We start from the raw sequence: 24,641 nt of genomic DNA, 5'->3' as shown, positions 1-24,641 counted from the left end.
CATAGGCTTAGAACTAAAAGAAACGCAAACAACACAGGTCAATGTTTTAGAAGATTTTAAAATCGCCTTTTTTGTAAATAGTCTCTGTAAATAAAATGCACTTGGGTCTGCAATACAATACACATTAACAAAGGTTAAACATTATTTATTAATCATGAACAGAAATTAACTGATCATAAACTATATGGCAAATCTACCAAGCATTTATAAATGTTTAGTAATAAATAACTAATCATTAACATAAACTAGCCCTAACCTAACCTCCAATCCTAGTAAATGATTATGAAATGATTAGTTTGTTGGTTAATGAGAAATGCTTTGTATCTATGCCGTATTCTAAAGTGACACAGTTTTGTTTTTTTCAATTTCAAACCTTCAAATTTAACAGTTTGAATTCAGAGTGTAAAATTCCTCGTGAATCAAAGCGAAACATTTGCGACTGGTCCAAAGTGAATTGTGGCGTCTTGAATTTTTTGCTGTGACAATTTTCACTGCAAATCTCACACTCAATCAAGCTGTTGTATTTGAAATTGTAGAAAAATCTATGAATCGTTTTGAACTTTTAAAAATGAGGAAAAACAGAAAATGTAAACCAAAAAAATGTGGGGGCGTTTTTTTTGACATTTGACTGTTGTAAAATTCTAAATCTGATGAAACAAATTACATTTCATACGTGACAAGTAACAGTTACACTCAATTAGACATAAACTCAACTCGACATTAATTGATGCTAAAACAATACAAGGGCTGCAAGATGAATCAGAATCAGAATTTAAATGATTACCAAATTTTTAAAGATCGCAATTTGTCCTTTGCAAACAACAGTAGATCATTTTATTTGGTGTAAAAGCTGCAGACGCTGCAGTTTAGACCTTTACTAACATGTTCTGACATACATACAGTCTTCTCTCAACTATTGACACTCCTGGACGTGTTCAAAATGTGCACTTTGAGAAAAATCTAACCGTTAAAACTTCAAACACAAATCTAATCGCAAAAGTGGTCCGAAAAATCGCAGGTGGCAATATTGACAAAAAATGATATCTTGCAAAAATCATTCAGGTCATATTTTCACAATTCATCCGGAACAAGCAAAATGTGTGAGGATCAAGTGTCACACAAAACGTGAATGGACCTTCAAAGTTAAAAAGAGCAGAAATATCACTTTATAATGTTTGGGAGACGTTTCGGACTCTTTTTGAGCTAATTTTTAATATTTACAATAAACTCAATATTAAAATGTTGATCTCCAAAAAGAACTATTGCAATATAATCCATTTTTCAATATATTTCCCAGCATATACAGCGTAATAAGATTTAAAACAAAACAAAAACATTATTGGCATCTTACGTGGGATCAAAATTACGGACTAAATCAAAAGTGGCAACCCCCGGATTCCCTGAATGAATCAGCGTGCGTTCAGAGCCGGGGGCGGAGTCACATCTCAGGGGGCGGGGTCACAGCTCAGGGGGCGGGGTCACAGAGCAAGGGGCCGGGTCAGCGCCGGCCCACCGATCAGAACAACAAAGGAAGGAAAGAGCAGCGTATACTTCCAAAACGAGGAAACGTCAATCACAATCTCATGGAAGGAAACGAGAGACACTTATCGACCAATCACAGCCCCGAGCGTTACACAGAGAAAAGTGCACGACTCCAGACAAAAACACAAATATGTTATGGTCATGAAGCAGGTCTTGGACTGAGCGCAGATACATTTGAGTGTTTAATCCTGTGCATATAATGATAGCGTGCGTTTCATTACAGTATAATTAAAGATAATGGGCACATTTCCACGAACGAATCACCAGCGTAATCTAAGTGTGGCCTATTTAAATACAATTCCTCCTCTTTATACATCTGTGTGCATTGATAAAAGAATACATGTTGTCAATTCTGCATTTCCGCTCTCTCTCATTGGTCAGAGTCGTCTCATCTTATCTCTTATCTTATAAACTTACCCTGGTGTGAGTTTACAGCCCGTTGCCATAGGGATCTCCCCCGGATAGGAAGTGAATTATCTTTGCGTTAGCGTTGAACCAGGGTTAACGGTGGAAGGGAACTTCGCTAACCCAGCTCCTGCGCTAGAACTAAACCAGGACTTGACAGGAGCGTGCGTGGGCAAACGTGAGACCAATCGGGCTAAACCAGAGCTAAACATGATCTCACTGTGACTAGACCGGAGCAAAAACATGACAAGAGTAAACGAAGAACAAATGAATATACTCCTTTAATAAAAGCACCTCTGACTTGACACCAACGTGTGTTTGAGATGGAAAACCAGCTTCTGTCTGGCATATTTCAGATAGTTTCTGTTGCTGATGTAAAGTACACACCTAGAGCTTTTGAAAAATGTATCACAATCATAACTTTGGCCTTTCATTCACAGTGAAATAGTTGAGTTCAAACTGAGTCCGGAGTGTCTATAGTTTGAAATACAACCACATTTCCTTCTACATAAGGTTCAGTCACTGGCTCCTTTTACCACCTCATGTGCTTGGATTTTCCTGATTTTAGGATTTTAGACTTTAAATTGAAATACCTCAAAAACAACTCATAACTACAACATTCTTCAACGGTCAACTGATTACTTTCTGTTGAATAACTGAAGGAAACTCGTGACTCATTGTGGACAAAACAGATGTGGAGGTTTACAGTGATAGATTTAGAAATGGCCCAAAAAGTGGCCCAATTTACCAGACAAAATAAAAAGCCTCCAAATGACAATGTGCTGCATGTTACAGTGAAACGTCATTATGAAGAGGCGGAGCTTATCACCTCTGCAATTTGGAAACAGGAAGTCAATGAACCCGTTTGTTTTATTAAGCCGTTTTGGATCAATATTGCGCTTTACGACAAACAACATGTAAACATAATGATCTACTCGTGTTATAGAGCAATACTAAACCCTTAAAAAAAAAGCATAATATGTCTCCTTTAAACACATTTTCTGCTCTTCAATTACACATAAACTACGCGCATTATATTATAGTTTAAGCACATTATATTATAGTTTAAGCACATTATATTATAGTTTAAGCACATTACATTATAGTTTAAGCACATTAACTCGCGCACAGTGGCTCCTTGTTCACTTTTACTGTATTATCACTGGCTACTACTATTTCACGTCTTACATTTTACTGGAGGAAAATGCACTTGTTTCCAGATGTGAGTCATAAAAATGTAAAAACTATAGACTTTAAAAAAAAAAATCACAACAGAGCAAGTCTTACTCCAGCCGCGCCGCGCCGTGCCCTTCACCGCCACATGTGCGCCACAACACCGCCACAACACCGCGGGCTCCGGCGCTCCATCTGCGGGGGGGACACTGCCTCCACACCCGCCGGGGCCCGAGCCGAGGAGGCGCAGGTGTGACGGGGGGTAAAAGGACAAGTGACACGCGGAGGAAGCGGCTCCAAGGACGCGCGTCTTCTTCCTCCTCCTCGGCCGCGTTCATTAAAGTTTCAGCGCCGCAAACAAGAGACGTGCCGTGATTCCGCGCCTTTTCTGGAGCCGCCGTCCCGCCTGGCCGCGCTCGCCCCGCGGGGAGGCTCCAGCTCCGGCCGCGGGAGGCTCCAGCTCCGGCCGCGGGAGGCACCAGCCACGGTCCCCTTTCCGCGCCGCCTGCATCCGCCCGCTCCGACCTCCGCTCAGCCCGGGAGGAGCGGAGCCGGAGGTGGCACGGAGCGAGGGGCAGAGCGGCGCACACTTTTGAACCCGCGATACCACCTCACGGAGCCCCGCAAATCAAGTCCGTTTGTGCCGAAACAAGCTTTGAAAAGGTCGTTCCTACCGGGAGTGAAGCCGGAGTGAAGCCGCGCTGAAGCCGCGCTCCTCTCGCAGCAGCTCCACAGACAACAATGAAGCGGGCGCAGCTGGCACTGCCACCGGATGTCCAATATTAATAGTTAATAAGCCGTTTGGTGAGAGAGGGGCCGCTGCTGCCGCTGCTGCCGCTGCTGCCGCTGCTGCTGCTGCTGCGGCCGGGGAGAGGGAGAGGGCTGCTGGTGGCGCTCCTCGGGGCTGGAGGGTTTCTGTCCTGGTCTAGTCCGGGTCTAGTCCTGGTCTAGTCCGGGTCTAGTCCGGGTCTAGTCCGGATCTAGTCCGGGTCTAGTCCGGGTTTAGACCTGGTTTAGACCTGGTTTTGTCTTTGTGAGGGTTATTATTTTTATCTTACTTTATCAAAGTCCCTATACAGTGGTGGATAGAGTACACGAATGTAAAATATTTGACTAAGCCTAAGTTAAACTATAACATACGTGTGAAAAAATACTTTGTTTATAATAAAATGTAATCTTGAAAAGCCGATGTTTACATCAGGGAAAGGAAACATAAATATGGCACAGAAGTTAGATTTCCTTCTCAAACACATGTTGGTCTCAAGTCAGTTTTTTGAAGGTGCTTTTGGTAAAGCGGGACACAACAAATATGTTAATTTTGTTGTTCTGAAAAACTAAAAAGACATAAAAACAGCAAATGCATTTAGCATTTGGTTGAAGTAAAAGTGCAGTCGCTGCTGTAGTCTGTGTAAACAAGCCTCGATACACGTTTTCACTGGAAACTTTTATATCATCGTTATTTTTAATTCTGCACATGTCAATGATTAAAAGGTAAATTGTAAGTTATAGAATTGCATGGATTTTTGAAACACAAAGGATCAAACTTAACTGTCCCACTTTTCCTATATTCACTCTAGTTACATTTTAAAGCCGTTTAAGAAGCACTTTAGAGCTTCATTCAACTTCACAACACTTTTAACCGTTCAAAACTGAATGAAGCTGTGACTGGTCGACTACCAAATAAATGTAAGTGGCAGCTTCAAAATCAAGTACAGGTTTAAAAAATCTTAAGGTGTATTTAATCAAAAAAATCGCCTTAATTACTGTGACTTGAGCAGTTCCACCCCTGTTAATTAGGGCAAGTTAATTCATTCAAGCGACTTTGTTCTTGTTTGTCCTCGTTTTTAGTTGGTCCAGATCATCACTCTTCTCTCTTTGGTTAGTTTAAGCTTCTGGTCCGTGTTTTCATAACCAAGTCCCAGTTAAGTCCCGGTTAGACCTGGTTTAGAACTCTTTTATGCGCGAACGTGTCACTCTTTTACAGCTCAAATTAACGGCAAATCGCACAAAATCATCCGTCTGTGCGAAACGGCAGAGCGAGTTACACGAGCAGACCCCAGAACGTCTCTCTGGGGGTCGACTTTTCAACCGTCTCCTTCTGATCTCAGCAGGAGGCGAATCATGTCCGCCGTCTTCAGAGCATGGAGTGCCGCGTGGAGTGATCTAATCAAGTGGAAGTGCAATTTTGGGGATTTGAAAAGCCGAACGGAAGAAAACTATAGAACAAACGTCTAAACAGTTGCAACTTGTGGATTCTGACCACTACAAACAACGTCACGTGGTTAAATTGTAATCTTAAGGGTCTAAAATGAGGATTAAACGATTAGGGCTGCAACGATTACCAATAACCTTAGATATATTGTGATCATTGTGAACATTATCTGGACTAAACGGACTCTAAAACAAGGACAAAAAGACTGTTTTATGACAAAGACTGTGGCATTATTGAATAGAAAATTTAAAAAAAGAATAAATAATTTAAAATTTACACAATAATTCACTTCATTTGTAAAATATTCTCCATCTAGAAGCCTTAAATCAACACAATTCAACCTTTAATTGGTCATTAATGTATTCAAAAAGTCTCAATGTAGAATAGAAATAATAGTTTGTTTGGTCGACTAAAATAACTGTTAGTTGAAGCCCTTAAACACATTTGTTAAGCACTTTATGGTCAGTTTTATGCCATATTGTGGAACATTTCAGGCAAAGCAATGAGATTCCCATGGAGACCACAGGTTACAGGTCAGCTCTGTGGAGAGGCGACCTGGCTCACAGTGAGAACGCAGCTTTTTTCAGTGTATTTTTGAACAATAAAAACACCTGTGACTGAATTAATACAATCGACTCTGGAGCAGTTACTCTTTCATTTGTCTGGAATACTTAAGTTTGATTGGAAAAATTTGGAAAAGTTGGGAGAATTTAGATTACATCGTGGTATTCGATCAACAGAAGCTGCAACTAACGACATTATCAACCAAATAAAGGTGTAAATATGGCGACTGAAGGCTTCTAGAGACAGAACATTTAAAAATAAAGTGTATTTTTGGTTAAAATCAGAAATTGTTAAAACTTTGATACTATTTTTAGACGGCTAATCACGATAAGCCGATTAATCGCAGCGGTTTAGGCTTCAAACTGCAAAAGTATTAGTGAGGAAAAGAGGAAAAACACAGCGCGCTCGCCTCTCAAATCATTTAATTAATGACAAACATAAATCTGTTTTAATACTTTGTCACATTTTTACACTACAATATAACGCAACGCGACGTGAAATACACTTCTCTGACTCGACAAAGTAACAGAATACGTTAGAAAATACATTTTAATACAGGAATTCAGTAATCTGTCGATACATTTTCACATAATTCGTCTCAAAATGGTCTATATTGCCCATTGTTGAGTAAGCGCTCCATCTCTAAATGAAAAGCTGCCTGATGCGGTTGTAACATTGAGCATATTTACATTGCTCGAATAACTGCGCCTGAAAAAGCTCCCGTCTAATTAGCGTCGGCAGAAATGCTGCACGGAAACTCTCATTTGATGTTGAATGGATCTTTTATTCTAAATGGCAACGCAATTTACTTGTTTACAAAGACACTAATGACCGCGGCCATCGAGTGCGACGCTCAACGTACAGCCGCGATCGAATGGGTTTCAAGAGACGCCATCGTAATTAGTGCTTATGCCAATGACACTTTTCAATGGAAAGAAGACACTCAATTTCGGGACATTATGCACAAATGGCAAATCATATCAATCAAGAGAGATGTAGAGCGTATTAAGTATAGTGCCGTCTACAAAAGCCGCGCAAACTGTTTCGAATTAATAGAAATGAATGATTACTGATTCTCGAGAGTCGCTGAAACTGGTTGTTTGCGTTTTGGGTTCGACACGTACTTAAGGTCTAGAATAATGTCGCAATTGTTCATTTGGAGTTATGCAAAAAGGAGAATATTGAGTGTACAGTAAAAAAAAGAAATTACGTGAGAAAATAAATTCGAAGTAAATTGAACAGAAACATCTGGTGGAATCTCCCAAACGAGGATTTAAAGTGTTTTTCTGAGCTTTTGTGGTTGGTTTTATGGTCCAATCACGTTTTGTGCGACACTGGACCCTCAACAACACATTTACAGACACGTTTTAGCACATTCATGATTTATTGTGAAAACAGTCTGGATATTGTAATATAAATACTCTAAAAACGAATTAATTTCGGTCAATATTGCCCGCTTACATTAGACTGCTGCACACAAATGTGACGTACTATTACTTCATACAATGCAATACAGATTACAGACTTCTAAAGAGTTATAAAGTTTTATCAAATATCAGTGTAAAATATAGGACTTTGTTTGAAGCTGGGGAACCGCATTTTCAAACTGCAAAAGGAGGAAGAATGGTTTAAATCCAACTATAAATCCAGCTCTCACAAACCCCTTTGCACATCATTAATATTCATGGTTGAATGCATGGATTTTCTGGCACGTGCTTATCTCTTTTCGGACGGCGAAGTGAAACTGGGGCAGACTCCAACGAGCGCCGCTTTAGGCTCCTACCTACAGGTTTTACCAGAGATATAATACTCACATAGTATTAGAGACAACTGAATCGAAACTGCAATTCGAACTGACGCGATTAGCGAATCGCAGAAGGCTGCAATTCCAGAAGTAACGCAATTTCATTCAGAAACAACAAAACATCTCGTCTTGTTCTGCATGAAACTCTGTAGCTTAGATCTGCACAAACGTGTTCCGAATGACATGAGAAGCTTTTATGTCTTTTTGTCAATTCTCCTGGACGGGCTTAAACAATCTAAAACTGGAGGATAAACCAAAAAAATACACAATGAGCGAAACATTCAAACTCTGCACGAAAAGTGGCCGGGAGTCGAACCTGGGACCTTTTGGCTGTGAGCGCTCTGGTCTGCTTGAAGTAAAACAGAGCTCAAAACACAAAAATTCTGCCACATTAGATGATATTTCAGATGTACAAAATCAGGCTTGTTCTGAAGTGGAACGCAGAGATTTTTGATGCATTTTAGTACAACGACCGAGGCCGTGGACAAGGACAAGGACTAATGCTGCGTTCCAGTCCACAATTTATGAGTTCTAACTTATAAATTCACACGGGAACAGCCTCACATCCTGAAATTACTTCTTAGAAACTCTAAATATTGATACCGTATTTTCCGAACTATAAGTCGCACTGGAGTATAAGTCGCACCAGCCAAAAAATGCATAATAGAGAAGAAAAAAACATATATAAGTTGCACTGGAGTATGAAATGCAGTTGCAAGTGAGAAAATAACAAAAAATATAGCCGCAAGCGGCAATGATCGGCCCTCGCCACGCCGCCGCCACACCGCCGCCACGCCGCAAGAGGAGGGGGCGCTAACGCGCCCCAATTGTCCTTTTATCACGCCTACTGCTGAATCTGTGACGCTGTCACATGTTCTCCCCTTTGTTTTACCATCAAAAAGCAATTTTATTTTGAATTCTTGGCAAAATGTGCGGCTTTGCCGCACAGACACCGTGACTCTTTGAATGAAAATGTGGATAACTTTTGATGGTCCTGAAGATGAGTCTCACCAAATTTCAGGTTAATAGGGCTGACGCCCTGGGAGGAGTTTGTGAAAGTCTAAAGTGTAAACATGTTCTGGCCCCATTGGAATAACATGGGAGGTTTCGGTCATCGTTACGGCAACGCCATAACAATTATGACATGGGTCTCATTGACTTTTTTGATGGGGATGCTAAAATTGAGTTGTGTGTCAAATTTCATATAATTTCGCAAAACTAAACATTTAACCTCCATATAAAATCTGTAGGGGGCGCTGTGGCGCCAAATGAATTTATTTCACTTCAAGTAGGTTTAGGGCAAAGAGTTTAACAACTGATTCTAATTTGACGCAATTCGGACTTTTTCTGCGCAAACGGCAGAAATTTTAAATATGGGAGATTTCTGAAATTTTAGTTACAGTTTGCGGCTTCGCCGCACAGAGACCGTGAGAGGTATCAATGTAATTTGGATAACTTTTGATGTCCCACTCCTCAGTAGCATTTTCACCAAATTTCAGCTTTTTAGGGCCAACGCCCTGGGAGGAGTTCGTAAAAGTACGACGTTTGGAAAAACTCCGAAGTCATGTTTAGCCATTTTTGAAGCAATATGGCCGACATTTGGTTCGGGGGACGGCGTTGCCGTAATAATATTTTTTACTTCTCTTGTCACCATCTACCTCTGCGCCAAATTTCATGATTCTACGATCAGATTTTTTTTGGGTCATTTCCCATCTCTCAATGCATTTTTGGTACATTTGGTGGCGCTGACGCGCCAATTTTTTTTATTTTAGAAAAGGGAAATAGCCAGAATGTAGAGAGGCACGATTTTTAGAGGTGTGCAAATTTTTGTGACTTTTCGTCAATGTTCACTGGGTGAAAAATAGGGGGGTTGGTCCCGAGAAGAAGAAAGAAAGAAAGAAAGAAAGAAAGAATAATATTCCGATGCGAAAACAATGTTTCCCATTTTTCAAATATCATAAACTATACATTTTCGGAAAGCGCTCGCGCTTTCCTACCTCATGGTGTGGGTCCCTGGTCACTGACGGGTACTTTCGATAATTTTGAGTGGGCTCCGCCCACTTTGTGTTTTTGGCCCTCTATACAGTAATAATGTTCAATTTTTGCATTACATGCTTATATGCACGGAACATGCAAGAGATGGGGAACGTATTCGTGAGCTACTTAGCGCAAATGAGTGCTTTATATGGGGATGACGACCGCTTCGCGGTCGTCATCCCCATGTAAAGTGCTCGTTTAGTGCGAACTTTTGCACGGGCTTCGCCCGTTTACAACGGTAATGTTCCATTTTCCTACAACTAATTAGTATGCACGGGGCGTGCATGAGTGGAGGAGTGCGTTAGTGAGTGTTTGGAAGTGGGCGAGCGCTTCGCGCTCGATTTCGTGCGCACTACGTGCGCACTTTCGCAGCCGTGCTTCGCACGGCCTTACGAGATTAATAGGCCTCTCGCCAGCTTGTGGCGCTCGGGCCTAAATATCACATATAAGTCGCTCCGGAGTATAAATGTATAAGTACAAATATAAAAGTATCACCCCGGCCAAAACTATGAAAAAAGGTGCGACTTATAGTCGGTAGTTAGTAAAATACGGTAGTTCTTGTACTCTTTTACATGTGTTTTCTCTCTACTGTCTCTCCGTCTGTGAACCTGCTCCTGCTGTTTCTCTTCGGCAGTTTCAAAGGCCCTGTGACGCTAATGTTGCTAACGTCTACAGTGAGCTAACGTCAACAAAGACAAAACTATAAATGTAATAACGCTGCCCGGGTTAGAAAAATGAAGCCCGAATCGAGGCTAAACCACCTCCGAACCGGGATCGTGCTGTGCTCTTGACAAGAACGACAAATCTTTCTGATGAGGTGATTTGAACACTCAGTTTGAGAAGCTCAGAACAAAAATAACACACTGCAAGTTTTATGCCTCCACATTCCTGCAGCAACAACATGTTACGTTTATAGGTTTTCCATGAGGCTTTTAAAAACGTGCATCTTCAATATTCAACTTTACAGCGGGAACTTTCCACCATAAAACATGAAACTAATGCATGTCGAAGTATTTGTCATCAATGTTTAATAGGCTGCTGCGACCATAGAGCCTTTAAAATGCTCTGTCGTCAAACATTCTGGAGGCAAAGTCAAGTCGACCATCATTTTCAAAGATTACCGTGCAACAAATGAAAATACTGAGGATTTCAAGACATTATATAACACTACATAAGCATTAATTTGTATTTTATTGCATAGAAATGTCAATTAAATCGCATTTCTATAACAAAGCATGGAACAAATACTGTTTTCTAACCTCAAAACTTATTAAAAAAGTATTATTTGTGATAAAACATGGATAAACAAAATGAAAAACTGTGCTAGGGTCAACATTTCTGCAGGTATTTGTCCAGAAAAACTCACAAATCATAATCGGTGAGTTGTTAAAAGCGTTTAAACCTTAAATCTGAGTGCTTTTCGATTGCCCAAAAGCATCTGGATGTTTCATATTCTGTGACATTCTTTAGGTTAATCCCAGTGGAGTCACGTCACGTCCCACTTCACTTCGCCTCCATGCTTGTTTTTCTTGTTTACTTTATCAGGAGCCAGGGGCCATTTCTGCAGGACATCATTCTGAGCCCGTGCAAAGTGAGAAAAGGCCTTCACGCGCTTGATCAGGCCATGAACCGTGACTTTTATGTAAATCTATCTGCAAAACGGGCTCGACAAATCCAGGAGAATTTGCCTAAGATTGTTTCAAAGACGTCCCTCGAAATGGAAGCTACGCAGCAACAGATGTCCCCGGTCACCAAAGCCGTTTATCTCTCCTCCAACGCTGTCAAATTCAAATATTAATCATTATGCACACGCTGTGACACCAATATCATTACTTCACACCTTTATTTCCATTGTTACACTTTCCCTTTACTGACTACCTTGCATTAAACTCACATTTTACTGTGATAAAAATGCAATCAAGTCAAGATTTGGATGTTTGTGCGCATTATGGATGTGCTTTTGGTAATAAACTATGCACTTTAATGTGTAAAAGTAACGTATCCTCTCTTTAAAACGCGTGTAAATAACATTCAGTGAGTCATTCTGGTCCAAACCGAAAGACTTTACGCATTTGTTTCATGCTTTTACTGCAAACAAGTACAAGCTACATATTTTTGGGAATTTTTCTGCACGTTCTGTGTGCGAATTTGCAAAGAAACGAAACTCACAAGTAATTAATCCCGCATTAACAACCCCGTTTGCCTCCAGTAAAATGACATGTTGCACGTCCCAAAAGTATCCATTTGCATCCAACAACAAAAAACGCGCACCTTTTTTCAACCACATCCGACCTTCAAAATCCACAAACACGTGAAGTGCACCGGGTCAAACGCTGAGAACAAACAAACAAACAAACAAAACAAACAAACAATCGCGTCCCCCCAAATAAAGCCGCGCACAGTTTCACCCCCTGATCTCGATCCGCGGGGCTCTATCTTTTTTGTTTTTTGTTGTTTTTCCTAACCTTCTGCTGCGCCGCGCGTGTCCTCGTTTGTCCTCGCGCTCGCGTCCTCTCCGCCCCGCCGCGCGCTCGGGACCGTCGGGGCTGCTAAAATGTCCGCCTCGGCCTCTCGGCGCACCATCCAAAAAAAACAACCGAAAACAATCCCCCCCCACCCCACCCCCCCCCCACCCGCGGCAAAATGAGACGACGACGGCGGCGGCCGCGGGAACCGGGAGCGTCACGCGGGGGAGGGGGGAAATCCACTCGCGCTTGAAAACAAGTCTCCGCCGCGCGCAGGAAGTTTGCGGCGGATAACCGGGACATAAAAGATGGTTGCAGGACTGTTCGCACCCCTCCCGCCGCCGCCGCCGCCGCCGCCACCATCACCGCCGCCGCCGCCTCCTCCTCCTCCTCCGCCTCCTCGCGCTTCCCTTCGCCTCCCGCCATTGGTGCACGCGCCCTGACCGTTTGGGAGATCGACGCGGAATTGGAAATGTAGGTCAGTGTGAGTTTTGGAGCGTCGCGTGCGCGTTGCGGGGCAGAAGCGAGAAAGAGAAAGGCGTTGTATGTGTTCAGCTCGTGTTTGGGAAATGTCTGAGCAGTTTATTGTTTTTTTTTTGTTTGTTTTTTTTAATGTGGCGGTGTCGTTGAGTGTTTTGTTCACGTGTCGTTGTGCATGATTTAACGTAAAAAAGCACAAAAGTGGCGCTAAAGTGCAAAATGCAGGTGCAGATGAGGCGCTCGCGCACATTAGGAACACTTGAGTTCACGTTCAAGCGCATTTTGGGAAGAGTCAAGGTTTGAGGGTTACGCCGGTTCAGCTTCCGGTTTGGGTCTTTAGAAATAAAAAAAAAAAAAGCAAAATGCGTGATGTGGTTGTGCGTTTAAAAGTGGCTATGGTGGGGAGGACTATTGATTGATTAGATAAATATATTTAGCATTTGACTGACAATTGTTTAAATGTTTTCCCCACCATTTTTAGGTTTATAATTTCACTTCCTGTTTGTAATTGATGACGTCACACTTGGAAATCACCCAGCAAACACTTTTTTAAAAATATGCGTGAGAAACTTTATTTTGTGGAGTTCATGTTGTTTCTTTTTTGTAAATGATGCATAAACTTTAACTAGGATCTGTGTCCCTAGTGTGACGTCACTTCCTGTCATTTTCTACAGAGTTTTCTTCTCAAATACCTGCTCTATTGGTGTGAAACTATAATGTATCTGTACAACAGGTATAAATACACTAAATAAAGTCCTAGGCCCTTTAACCCTCTGCCTCGTTGATGCCTCTTGAATTCAGTAAAATAAAAAGACATGATCACATACATTTTCTTTGCTTTTAAAAGAATGGGGCCTTTTGGGCCTTTTGTCTTTTTTGGAACATAAAATGTTTTGCGCCATTCCAATCTCTCTGTGCGTTATGGTTGATGAACACAAAGCATTATATTTAAATTTATTCATTTTGTTTCTTTAATTGAACTTTAACAGTGCATATTAACTAACACAATCACATCTAAATATGCACAAAACAAAGAAAAACCTGTTAAAACCCAGGCTGACGGAAGTAAATGAACAAACACGCAGTTAACGAGCACAGATGATGGTGTAATTGTAATTTATTATCTATACAATCGAGTTGTATAGATAATAGTTTCGTTTTTGTATCTATTAGTAAAGTATCTGATTTTTCTTTTAATACCTTTTGGTAAATAGAATGTTGCAGTCAAGACAAACCTCAAATCTCATCCATCATGAAGCAGCTAATTACAGAATCACAGCTGCTTGTGGACATCTGGCAGACGGCGCGAGCTTGTCCTGTGCTCCCAGCTTTTGAGGGGAGGTATAAAAAAAAGAAAGTAATCACCATCTCACCTTGAATTATTAAAGATTATTCACTATTGTTTAATTCAGTGTGGTTTAGAGTTTAGGCCTGAATCAAACTTTGACTAAAAACTATCCCCGTGCACTGACGTATCGCTCTCAAACAGATCAGACTCTCGAGCAAAAGTGCAAAAAAGCATCTTAAGTGAGCCAAAACTATTTAAAAACTCTTTTCTGCTGTTATGCAAATCAATTCTTATCAACTAAATGAAATAATCGGTCGACTGATCAGAAAAGAGGCGCAGTGTCTCACTTTCTCTTTCCTGTCCCTGAAACCGAACACAACAGAACAACAGAGCTGTGAAGCACATCTCAGCTGATTTAAGTGTTTCTGTTCAACCAGAATAACTTCAGGCTCAGGGAGGGAGGACTCACCTAATAATGACATTGTACCAATTTCTGGGAAAGTTATGAAAAATATTGTATGTTCAATTTTTGACTTGCGACTGTGAAAAATGCTACGAAAAATAGATGAAATGAGTTCATATACGAGACAGAAGAGCTGACACTCGAAACAAACATGACTATTGAACTTCTTTCAATGGGCTTTATGTCAGCAGTGTCCAAACTATGGCCCTCAGACACAGTTGTGTTGGCCCTCAGGCTTCCTGCTAAATTGGCCCAAATACCAAAAGCAGCCCTTTTTTGTGTGAATTGAGTAAGAACCTGCCATCATGACCTAAATAACAAATATGTTGCTGTTATTCAGATCTAAACATGATATTCCGAGCCTTAAGGAGTGGTGGCTCTTCAAAACTATGTCAATGCTACATTTTGAATGGTTCAATTCATTGTCATGTTGTGTGTGGCCCCCTGCTCTGCATGTGTGTCTGCATGTGGCCCCCTGCTCTGCATGTGTGTCTGCATGTGGCCCTCTGCATGTGTGTCTACATGGGGCCCTCTGCATGTGTGTCTACATGGGGCCCTCTGCATGTGTGTCTACATGTGGCCCTCTGCATGTGTGTCTACATGGGTCCCTCTGCATGTGTGTCTACATGGGGCCCTCGGCATTCCTCTGCATGTGTGTCTACATGGGGCCCTCTGCATGTGTGTCTACATGTGGCCCTCTGCATGTGTGTCTACATGGGTCCCTCTGCATGTGTGTCTACATGGGGCCCTCGGCATTCCTCTGCATGTGTGTCTACATGGGGCCCTCTGCATGTGTGTCTACATGGGGCCCTCTGCATGTGTGTCTACATGGGGCCCTCTGCATGTGTGTCTACATGTGGCCCTCTGCATGTGTGTCTACATGGGGCCCTCTGCATGTGTGTCTACATGGGGCCCTCTGCATGTGTGTCTACATTGGGCCCTCTGCATGTGTGTCTACATGGGGCCCTCTGCATGTGTGTCTACATTGGGCCCTCTGCATGTGTGTCTACATGGGGCCCTCTGCATGTGTGTCTACATTGGGCCCTCTGCATGTCTGTCTACATGGGGCCCTCTGCATGTGTGTCTACATTGGGCCCTCTGCATGTGTGTCTACATGGGGCCCTCTGCATGTGTGTCTACATGGGGCCCTCTGCATGTGTGTCTACATGGGGCCCTCTGCATGTGTGTCTACATTGGGCCCTCTGCATGTGTGTCTACATGGGGCCCTCTGCATGTGTGTCTACATGGGGCCCTCTGCATGTGTGTCTACATGGGGCCCTCTGCATGTGTGTCTACATGGGGCCCTCTGCATGTGTGTCTACATTGGGCCCTCTGCATGTGTGTCTACATGGGGCCCTCTGCATGTGTGTCTACATGGGTCCCTCTGCATGTGTGTCTACATGGGGCCCTCTGCATGTGTGTCTACATGGGGCCCTCTGCATGTGTGTCTACATGGGGCCCTCTGCATGTGTGTCTACATGTGGCCCTCTGCATGTGTGTCTACATGGGGCCCTCTGCATGTGTGTCTACATGGGGCCCTCTGCATGTGTGTCTACATGGGGCCCTCTGCATGTGTGTCTACATGGGGCCCTCTGCATGTGTGTCTACATGGGGCCCTCTGCATGTGTGTCTACATTGGGCCCTCTGCATGTGTGTCTACATGGGGCCCTCTGCATGTGTGTCTACATTGGGCCCTCTGCATGTGTGTCTACATGGGGCCCTCTGCATGTGTGTCTACATTGGGCCCTCTGCATGTCTGTCTACATGGGGCCCTCTGCATGTGTGTCTACATTGGGCCCTCTGCATGTGTGTCTACATGGGGCCCTCTGCATGTGTGTCTACATGGGGCCCTCTGCATGTGTGTCTACATGGGGCCCTCTGCATGTGTGTCTACATTGGGCCCTCTGCATGTGTGTCTACATGGGGCCCTCTGCATGTGTGTCTACATGGGGCCCTCTGCATGTGTGTCTACATGGGGCCCTCTGCATGTGTGTCTACATGGGGCCCTCTGCATGTGTGTCTACATTGGGCCCTCTGCATGTGTGTCTACATGGGGCCCTCTGCATGTGTGTCTACATGGGTCCCTCTGCATGTGTGTCTACATGGGGCCCTCTGCATGTGTGTCTACATGGGGCCCTCTGCATGTGTGTCTACATGGGGCCCTCTGCATGTGTGTCTACATGTGGCCCTCTGCATGTGTGTCTACATGGGGCCCTCTGCATGTGTGTCTACATGGGGCCCTCTGCATGTGTGTCTACATGTGGCCCTCTGCATGTGTGTCTACATGGGGCCCTCTGCATGTGTGTCTACATGGGGCCCTCTGCATGTGTGTCTACATGGGGCCCTCTGCATGTGTGTCTACATGGGGCCCTCTGCATGTGTGTCTACATGTGGCCCTCTGCATGTGTGTCTACATGGGGCCCTCTGCATGTGTGTCTACATGGGGCCCTCTGCATGTGTGTCTACATGTGGCCCTTGGTGAGAGACGTTTGGACACTTCTGCTTTATGTCTTCATTTTGGTGGCCATTTTGTCTCTTTTATTGTGAAAAGCTTCTTCCTCCCGGTGCGCTGCTTCCCGGGGGCTTGACTCTCTTTGTGGCCGATGAGTGTTGTGAGTCCACGCCACGCCCTCCTCCAGGGGGCGGGGCCACGCGACCTAAGTTTAAGGACAGCGGGAGGACTGAGGCGATGAACCCGGTGACCCGCGTCTGTTTCCCGGTCTGTTTCACAGAGAAGCACCGCTGCTTGGCCCCGCTCCTCCGCTCCACGGCCCCGGAGAGTTTGACCGTAACAGAAGCAAAGACGCACCACGTCCACAGAAAAGTCATGGCGGAGAGAGTGAAGTGTTTCCAGACGAGCGAGTTTTTACGACAAAGACAAGGCTGCGTTACATAAGACGCGAGAGTGAAAACAAATGTGACTCTGAAGTGTAGCGTCTACAGTGGCACTTTTACATAACATTACAAGGCCAAACTTCACTCAGAGACGTTTAACCACAGAGCTGGAAATGACGTTTGTGTATTTAGTTACAAATGACTGAATACTTGCACTATTATGTATTTTGTTACATGATGTATTATTACAGTAGTGTATATATACCTAGTATATATATACCTAGTATATATATACTAGTATACATACCTGCTGTATTTGGAATACGTTCACATTATGTTGCATTATATAAATTGGTGCAATCCCTCTTTCGATTGTAGAAAACGATTCAGTCGTATCATCTGAACGCTATTTTTAGAAAAACAAAGAGTCATCCAAGAGTCATTCTCAATCTGTGGATCTAGTCTGAGATCTTAAATGTATTATATAGTGTTAAAATACAACATGGTTTGTTGCACTGCTTGTTATACATTATTTCTCACTGATTTGAGAAGGTAAAATGTAAGATTTGTTAAATTCCTGGATCATGTGAAGTAAATGCAAATGAAGCTCAAAAACAGGGCCTGAAGAAGGTCATGTGGTGTCTCAGTGTGACCTGTGGTGCATTCAAGAGCCACGGGACACTGGAACTTCAAATCAAATAATCTGATCCAATCCAATCCCACACGCCCACATCCCACTCAAACACCATCACCTTCCTGAACCTCCACCAGGGGCAAGTTTATTTGTGGAGCACAATTCGTACACAATGTAATTCAAAGTGCTTCACAGGAAATCACAAAACGGTTTAAGACATAAAAGACAAGAGTGCAAAGAAAATAATTTCAGTCATAAGCACAACTAAACAAAACTGTTTTAGCTTAGATTTGAAAATTGCCAGAGTAGAAGCCTGTTTCACAGACGTGAGAAACCTCCACCAGGGGCCCACGAGCCAGGGGCCCACGAGCCAGGCCCCACGAGCCAGGCCCCACGAGCCAGGGGCCCACGAGCCAGGCCCCACGAGCCAGGGGCCCACGAGCCAGGCCCCACGACCACGCGACCGCCTTAGCACGCGACCGTGTTTTGATGGCGATTGCCCCGACACTGCATTCTCTTAGACTTTATTCTTGAAACCCCCTCCTCCCTGTACTTCCGTCACCTAGCAACAGAGCTAACACTAATGCTGATGCTAACACTAATGCTAAGACCACAGCTCCAGAGGAAATGTTCCATCAAAATAAAATAGAAGAGGAAGTGAAGGCATTCATTGCGCCTCTGCTGGCCAATTGTGAAAATACACAATATCTGCAATGCACTTTTTTCATGGCGTCTCGAGGAGAATATAATCCATGAGTTTCAAACAAATCAGGCAAAGTTGAGTTTATCACACAAAGGGTAGGGGGCGCTATAGAGTAAATTTGTTACATGGTATTTATTTCCACTCAGACATAAAAACACATTAGTGAGTGAAATATGAGCTCCATAGATCAATTCCATTAGGCGTGACTTGTCCTTGAAAAAACAGGAAATTAAGCCTTTTTTGAGGGCGTGATAAGGAAAATCAACATTTTTTTTAATATTTATTCAATTTTAATGTCTCTAGATGTAAAAAATGTTGTTTTAAGCTCGATCGGACAAAAAACCTAGGACAAGTACAATTTTGAGTGGCGGTGCCACTTTGATTCAACATGGCTGACTTCCTGTTTATCATAGAGCGATGCTGCCAGGTGTGTTTTACTCATCAAAGGTCAGAGGTCAAAGGTAACTATCACTTTCCCAAGTCTCATGTGCCTAGGCCAAAGATTAAGAGTTTCATGTTTTTTCTTTTTTTAACTCGTCTGCACTGTAAAATGATATATAATAATATATACATAATAATCAAAAGCTAAGCTAAAGAGGTGGGTCTGAGCCTGCTCTTAAAAACATGAACGATCTCTCTTTTGGAGGCTTTTGGATTTAATCTGTTTGACAATAATAAAGATCAATATGTGCCGCTCTTGGACATGGACATGAGTTAAAATCACTGCTTATTCATATCAATCGATTAAAATAACAGAGTAACAGCAGAACTTAATATAAACTTAACATTATTCGACCACATTAGAAGGGTGAATAAAGGCAAAATAATAATTGAAGGACACTTAAAACTAGGGATTACTAATAAATGACAGACTTTTTCCCAAAACGGAATTTGCAGGGGAAGAGGAAGTAGTATTTCATGTCAACGTTTTCACCTCAAATTCTTCAGTGGACAACAGACCTAAACATTTGCCTCTGCATTATGGCACGTTGGCTGTGTCGGGGGATTAAAATGTGTATAAACGCATTGCAGCTGCTTTTATGTAACACGCCTCGAACACACAGAGCGTTATGTAAGACAGCTTAAAAAAAAAAACGGTGCAAAACTAGGCTAGCACTTAAAACCCCAATGTCTGCATAATATAGAATAAGCCGCCGTGAAACATGGTAAATATGCTGCAGGTGGAAATGTGAAGTAAATGTGTTTTAAATGGGAACATCTGATCTCTTGTAGAGCTGCACCATTTTTGAAATACAGTATTTTCCAGACCTTTTTTCACAGTTTCGGCCGGGGTACTTATACTCCAGAGTGACTTATACATCATATTATTTGTTATTTTCACACTGGCAACCGCAGGTCACGTGTTGATTATTGAAGAATCTGCACTTCCTCTTCCTCCGGAGTTTGTGGAGTTGTTTAGAAGTGACACAGAGGAAGAAGAATTCAGTGGATTTAGTGATTTGGGGTAAAACTGATGCTTTGGTAAACTTGTTAGCATGTTCTTTATGCTATAGTTATCTGAATAACTGTTCATATGTTACGTTAACATACCAGACACTTACCACAGTTCTGTCTGTGCCTCATGTAGCTGAATGTTACGTTCGTGCGACTTATACTCCGGAATTAATAATAATAGTATTTTTTTTTCTGGTGTTATTAGCATACGATGTTTTAAAATCCGGATTAAATTCACAGTGCACATTTGAACAAAACTATTATAAAGAATCTACATTTAGACGGTAAAGATGCACATACATGGATTCACTCCAATAAAACTATTACACACACATTTCAGGGCTCTTCTCATGTCCACTTCATTCAGCCAATGTGACGCTCGATTAATCCTTCTGACTTTACATTTTTAGATCCATCGTCCTCTTTGACGCTTACGCCAGGCATTTCACAACGGTTTGTAAAAGTTTAAACGTCCAGATAAACAATTTAACAATTTACCCCCTAAAATAGACAGGATTGTTGTCCGTGACGTTCTATTTGCTCTTCGGTAATTCTACCAATTCAAATTTCCCTTTTTTACGACAGATTGTGCAGCTCATCGTACTCCCCGTCATGTATTTGATGGGTGACGGTGCGGGTGAGGGTGACGGTGCGGGTGAGGGTGACGGTGAGGGTGACGGTGCGGGTGAGGGTGACGGTGCGGGTGACGGTGACGGTGCGGGTGACGGTGTGGGTGACGGTGAGGGTGCAGGTGACGGTGCGGGTGACGGTGCGGGTGCAGGTGACGGTGCAAGTGACGGTGAGGGTGACGGTGCGGGTGACGGTGTGGGTGAGGGTGACGGTGCGGGTGACGGTGCGGGTGACGGTGCAGGTGACGTGACGGTGCGGGTAAGGGTGCGGGTGAGGGTGACTGTGCGGGTGACGGTGCGGGTGAGGGTGACGGTGCGGGTGACGGTGCGGGTGACGGTGCGGGTGCAGGTGAGGGTGCGGGTGACGGTGCGGGTGCAGGTGAGGGTGCGGGTGACGGTGCGGGTGCAGGTGAGGGTGCGGGTGAGGGTGCGGGTGAGGGTGACTGTGCGGGTGACGGTGCGGGTGAGGGTGACGGTGCGGGTGACGGTGCGGGTGACGGTGCGGGTGAGGGTGACGGTGCGGGTGCAGGTGAGGGTGCGGGTGACGGTGCGGGTGCAGGTGAGGGTGCGGGTGACGGTGAGGGTGCGGGTGAGGGTGACGGTGCGGGTGACGGTGCGGGTGCAGGTGAGGGTGCGGGTGACGGTGCGGGTGCAGGTGAGGGTGACGGTGCAGGTGACGTGACGGTGCGGGTAAGGGTGCGGGTGAGGGTGACTGTGCGGGTGACGGTGCGGGTGAGGGTGACGGTGCGGGTGACGGTGCGGGTGACGGTGCGGGTGCAGGTGAGGGTGCGGGTGACGGTGCGGGTGCGGGTGACGGTGCGGGTGCAGGTGAGGGTGCGGGTGAGGGTGCGGGTGACGGTGCGGGTGACGGTGCGGGTGACGGTGTGGGTGAGGGTGACGGTGCGGGTGACGGTGCGGGTGACGGTGCAGGTGACGTGACGGTGCGGGTAAGGGTGCGGGTGAGGGTGACTGTGCGGGTGACGGTGCGGGTGAGGGTGACGGTGCGGGTGACGGTGCGGGTGCAGGTGAGGGTGCGGGTGACGGTGCGGGTGCAGGTGAGGGTGCGGGTGACGGTGCGGGTGCAGGTGAGGGTGCGGGTGAGGGTGCGGGTGCAGGTGAGGGTGCGGGTGAGGGTGCGGGTGAGGGTGCGGGTGACGGTGCGGGTGACGGTGTGGGTGAGGGTGACGGTGCGGGTGATGGTGCGGGTGACGTAGGACGACCGGAGCGGTTGAAGTCAAGTGAGACGAGAACTGATTGTGGTCCACATTTTTAAAATGTTTCAATCAAAATCAAGTGCAAAGGTGCTAAATGTGCTAAAGGTTTGGAGGCCACGAGCTGTGTCCTCTCCAGCAGCAGAACAAGGACTCATGGTTCAGGCTTTTATCTGGTCCACATCATTGGGTCGAACTATAAATAATTAACAGGGATATTGACATTATCTTTAGCTCACAAAAATGTACTAAAAACCTCCATAAAAACCAATAAATGCATACACATTTCACTATACATTAATATATACATAAAACCCTAAAACAAACACCTAATCAATGATAAAAACCCCTTTAACCCTGTGCTAACCCCCCTGTGCTAACCCCCCGGTGCTAACCCCCTGGTGCTAACCCCCCGGTGCTAACCCCCTCACTGGTGCTAACCCCCGGTGCTAACCCCCGGTGCTAACCCCCCGGTGCTAACCCCCCAGTGCTAACCCCCCAGTGCTAACCCCCCGGTGCTAACCCCCTCACTGGTGCTAACCCCCGGTGCTAACCCCCTCCCTGGTGCTAACCCCCCAGTGCTAACCCCCCAGTGCTAACCCCCCAGTGCTAACCCCCTCCCCGGTGCTAACCCCCGGTGCTAACCCCCCGGTGCTAACCCCCTGGTGCTAACCCCCTCCCTGGTGCTAACCCCCCAGTGCTAACCCCCTGTGCTAACCCCCTGGTGCTCCCCTACATTTCCTCTGTCTTGGTCCAGCCGGGAACCTTTAAAAAGGGAGCTTGTTCCTGGAGGGAACCCTTTGACTCCTGGACACAAGAACAGAGGAAGTGAGTAACATACAATTCACTAAAAACACAAACCACATTAACACACAAACACCAAAACATCTTTAACAACTATTGCAATATATATATATATATATATATATATATATATATATATATATTGCACATAACCAATTTAACAATTTAATCCGTCTCTTTTCCCTCCAGGACAGACGCTTCCATTAAAGGGCCCCTGTGCCTCAGATCTAAAAATGGGATAAAAGAAGACATTACTTCAATAAATATTTAAAATCAATCTTGTGCAATTGTCTTTTTAAAGTGCTAATGTCTAAAGTGCTGTGTGCAATGAAAGTTAAGTGTAATTTAAACTTAAACGGCTCTGGGGCCGCGGGCGGTCGCTGAGCTCTGGGGGCTCTGGGGCCGCGGTCGCCGGGCTCTGGGAGCTCTGGGAGCTCTGGGGGCTCTGGGGCCGCGGTCGCCGGGCTCTGGGAGCTCTGGGGGCTCTGGGGCCGCGGTCGCCGGGCTCTGGTAGCTCTGGTAGCTCTGGGAGCTCTGGGGGCTCTGGGGCCGCGGTCGCCGGGCTCTGGTAGCTCTGGGAGCTCTGGGGGCTCTGGGGCCGCGGTCGCCGGGCTCTGGGGCTTGAGTCTTGGTCCGGACGAACGGAGCTGGAGGATTTGAGAAGCACCTGGAGGAAACTCAGCCAGACACGGGGGAAATACATTCTTCATTCTTTCAACATTCCAAACTTTCTCCCCAATCATGGATCAGTTTCTGCCACTGCCATTTCATAAAATACATGAATAAATAAGAATAAAATAGTATAAAAGTTGAAGTACATTAACAAGGCAAACAGACAGTCACGGTTAAATTCTGCCAGAAACAACAGTAAAGATAAATGAAACACTTTTATTAGTCATAAAAGTTACTCATTCAACACTCTACCTCCCAATTATCATGTCGTACTACTAACATATACCAAAATATCCCCACAAATGCAGAGAAGATGCTATCATGACGGATCTAAACCCCCACTAAGATAAAACATGCACACTTTTATGTCTTTATTCATCTTTTAAAGGGGCAGTGCATGTAAAAAAAACAAGCAAATACAATAAATAAAGCTGTGATTAGTCCTCTGTTGGATCAAAGCCACACTTAACCTGCAAAAACAAGACAAAAAACAACTTCCACAAAGTGACACGGCTCTGAAACACTGACTCTGAACATAAGACTGCAAATCTATTCACAGGGCGGGTCATTATCCACTGACATCTGTATTTGTTCAGCTTTTGTGGACGGTTGTGGTGGAAAGTAACAAAGCACAAAAGTTAAAGGACTTGAGAAACGTTTTTAGCGATCTGTCTTTTTTTTTTTTACAGTGGATACTTTTTACTTCACTATATTAGAGATCAGGTAGCTGTACTTTCTACTTCCACTATGTTTTTTTGACTGGACAGAAAAGTAGAAGTCATTTTCGTTTGCTTTGAGCGGTTATTTTTTAGCAGGAAACAAAAATAGTGACGTCAAATTCACCAGAAACAACAGGAAATTGATTCAAATCACATTTACCGTTGTAAGTTTTCAAAATCTGCGTGAAATACTTTTACTTTTTACTCTTGCATTTCAAAAAGTGCTTCAAAACTTTTACTTTAGTTGATTTTCTATGTGGTATTTTTTTACTTTTACTTTACTTTCTGGCTCCTGTATCTGTACTTAAGTAAGGTTTTAAGTACAAATTTATACACACAAACAAAATACACACAAAATACACTCAATTTAATCCGATTGTCCTTTGTTGACCACTTTTTCTTGTTTTAAAGCATATCACCACAATTTAATGCTTCTAAACCAGTTCTAATACTTCACTATTTTAATACTACTACTTGCAGTTTAACATGATTATTTTTCCACATGTATCTGTCATTTTACCTGAGAAACCGAATCGTAATCGGCAG

General features: G+C 44.1%; 1 protein-coding gene across 2 annotated transcripts in view; it reads right to left on the bottom strand.

The window, feature by feature from the left end:
• The window catches only part of LOC140378281 (uncharacterized), an 84,833-nt gene extending 72,524 nt beyond the window's left edge, over positions 1-12,309 (bottom strand). For both annotated transcript variants that reach the window (XM_072464053.1, XM_072464054.1), the window contains exon 1: positions 12,203-12,309. The gene's annotated coding sequence lies outside the window, so the exon portion shown is untranslated. The remainder of the gene's footprint in view (positions 1-12,202) is intronic.
• Positions 12,310-24,641: the final 12,332 nt, after the last annotated feature.

Source organism: Eucyclogobius newberryi, unplaced genomic scaffold (assembly GCF_026437365.1).
Source record: "Eucyclogobius newberryi isolate DKJ021-1_F unplaced genomic scaffold, fEucNew1.0.hap1 SCAF_4, whole genome shotgun sequence".
Classification (NCBI taxonomy): Eukaryota; Metazoa; Chordata; class Actinopteri; order Gobiiformes; family Gobiidae; genus Eucyclogobius; species Eucyclogobius newberryi.
The sequence above is the reverse complement of the archived record's forward strand: the minus strand, read 5'-3'. Positions and strand labels throughout refer to the sequence as shown.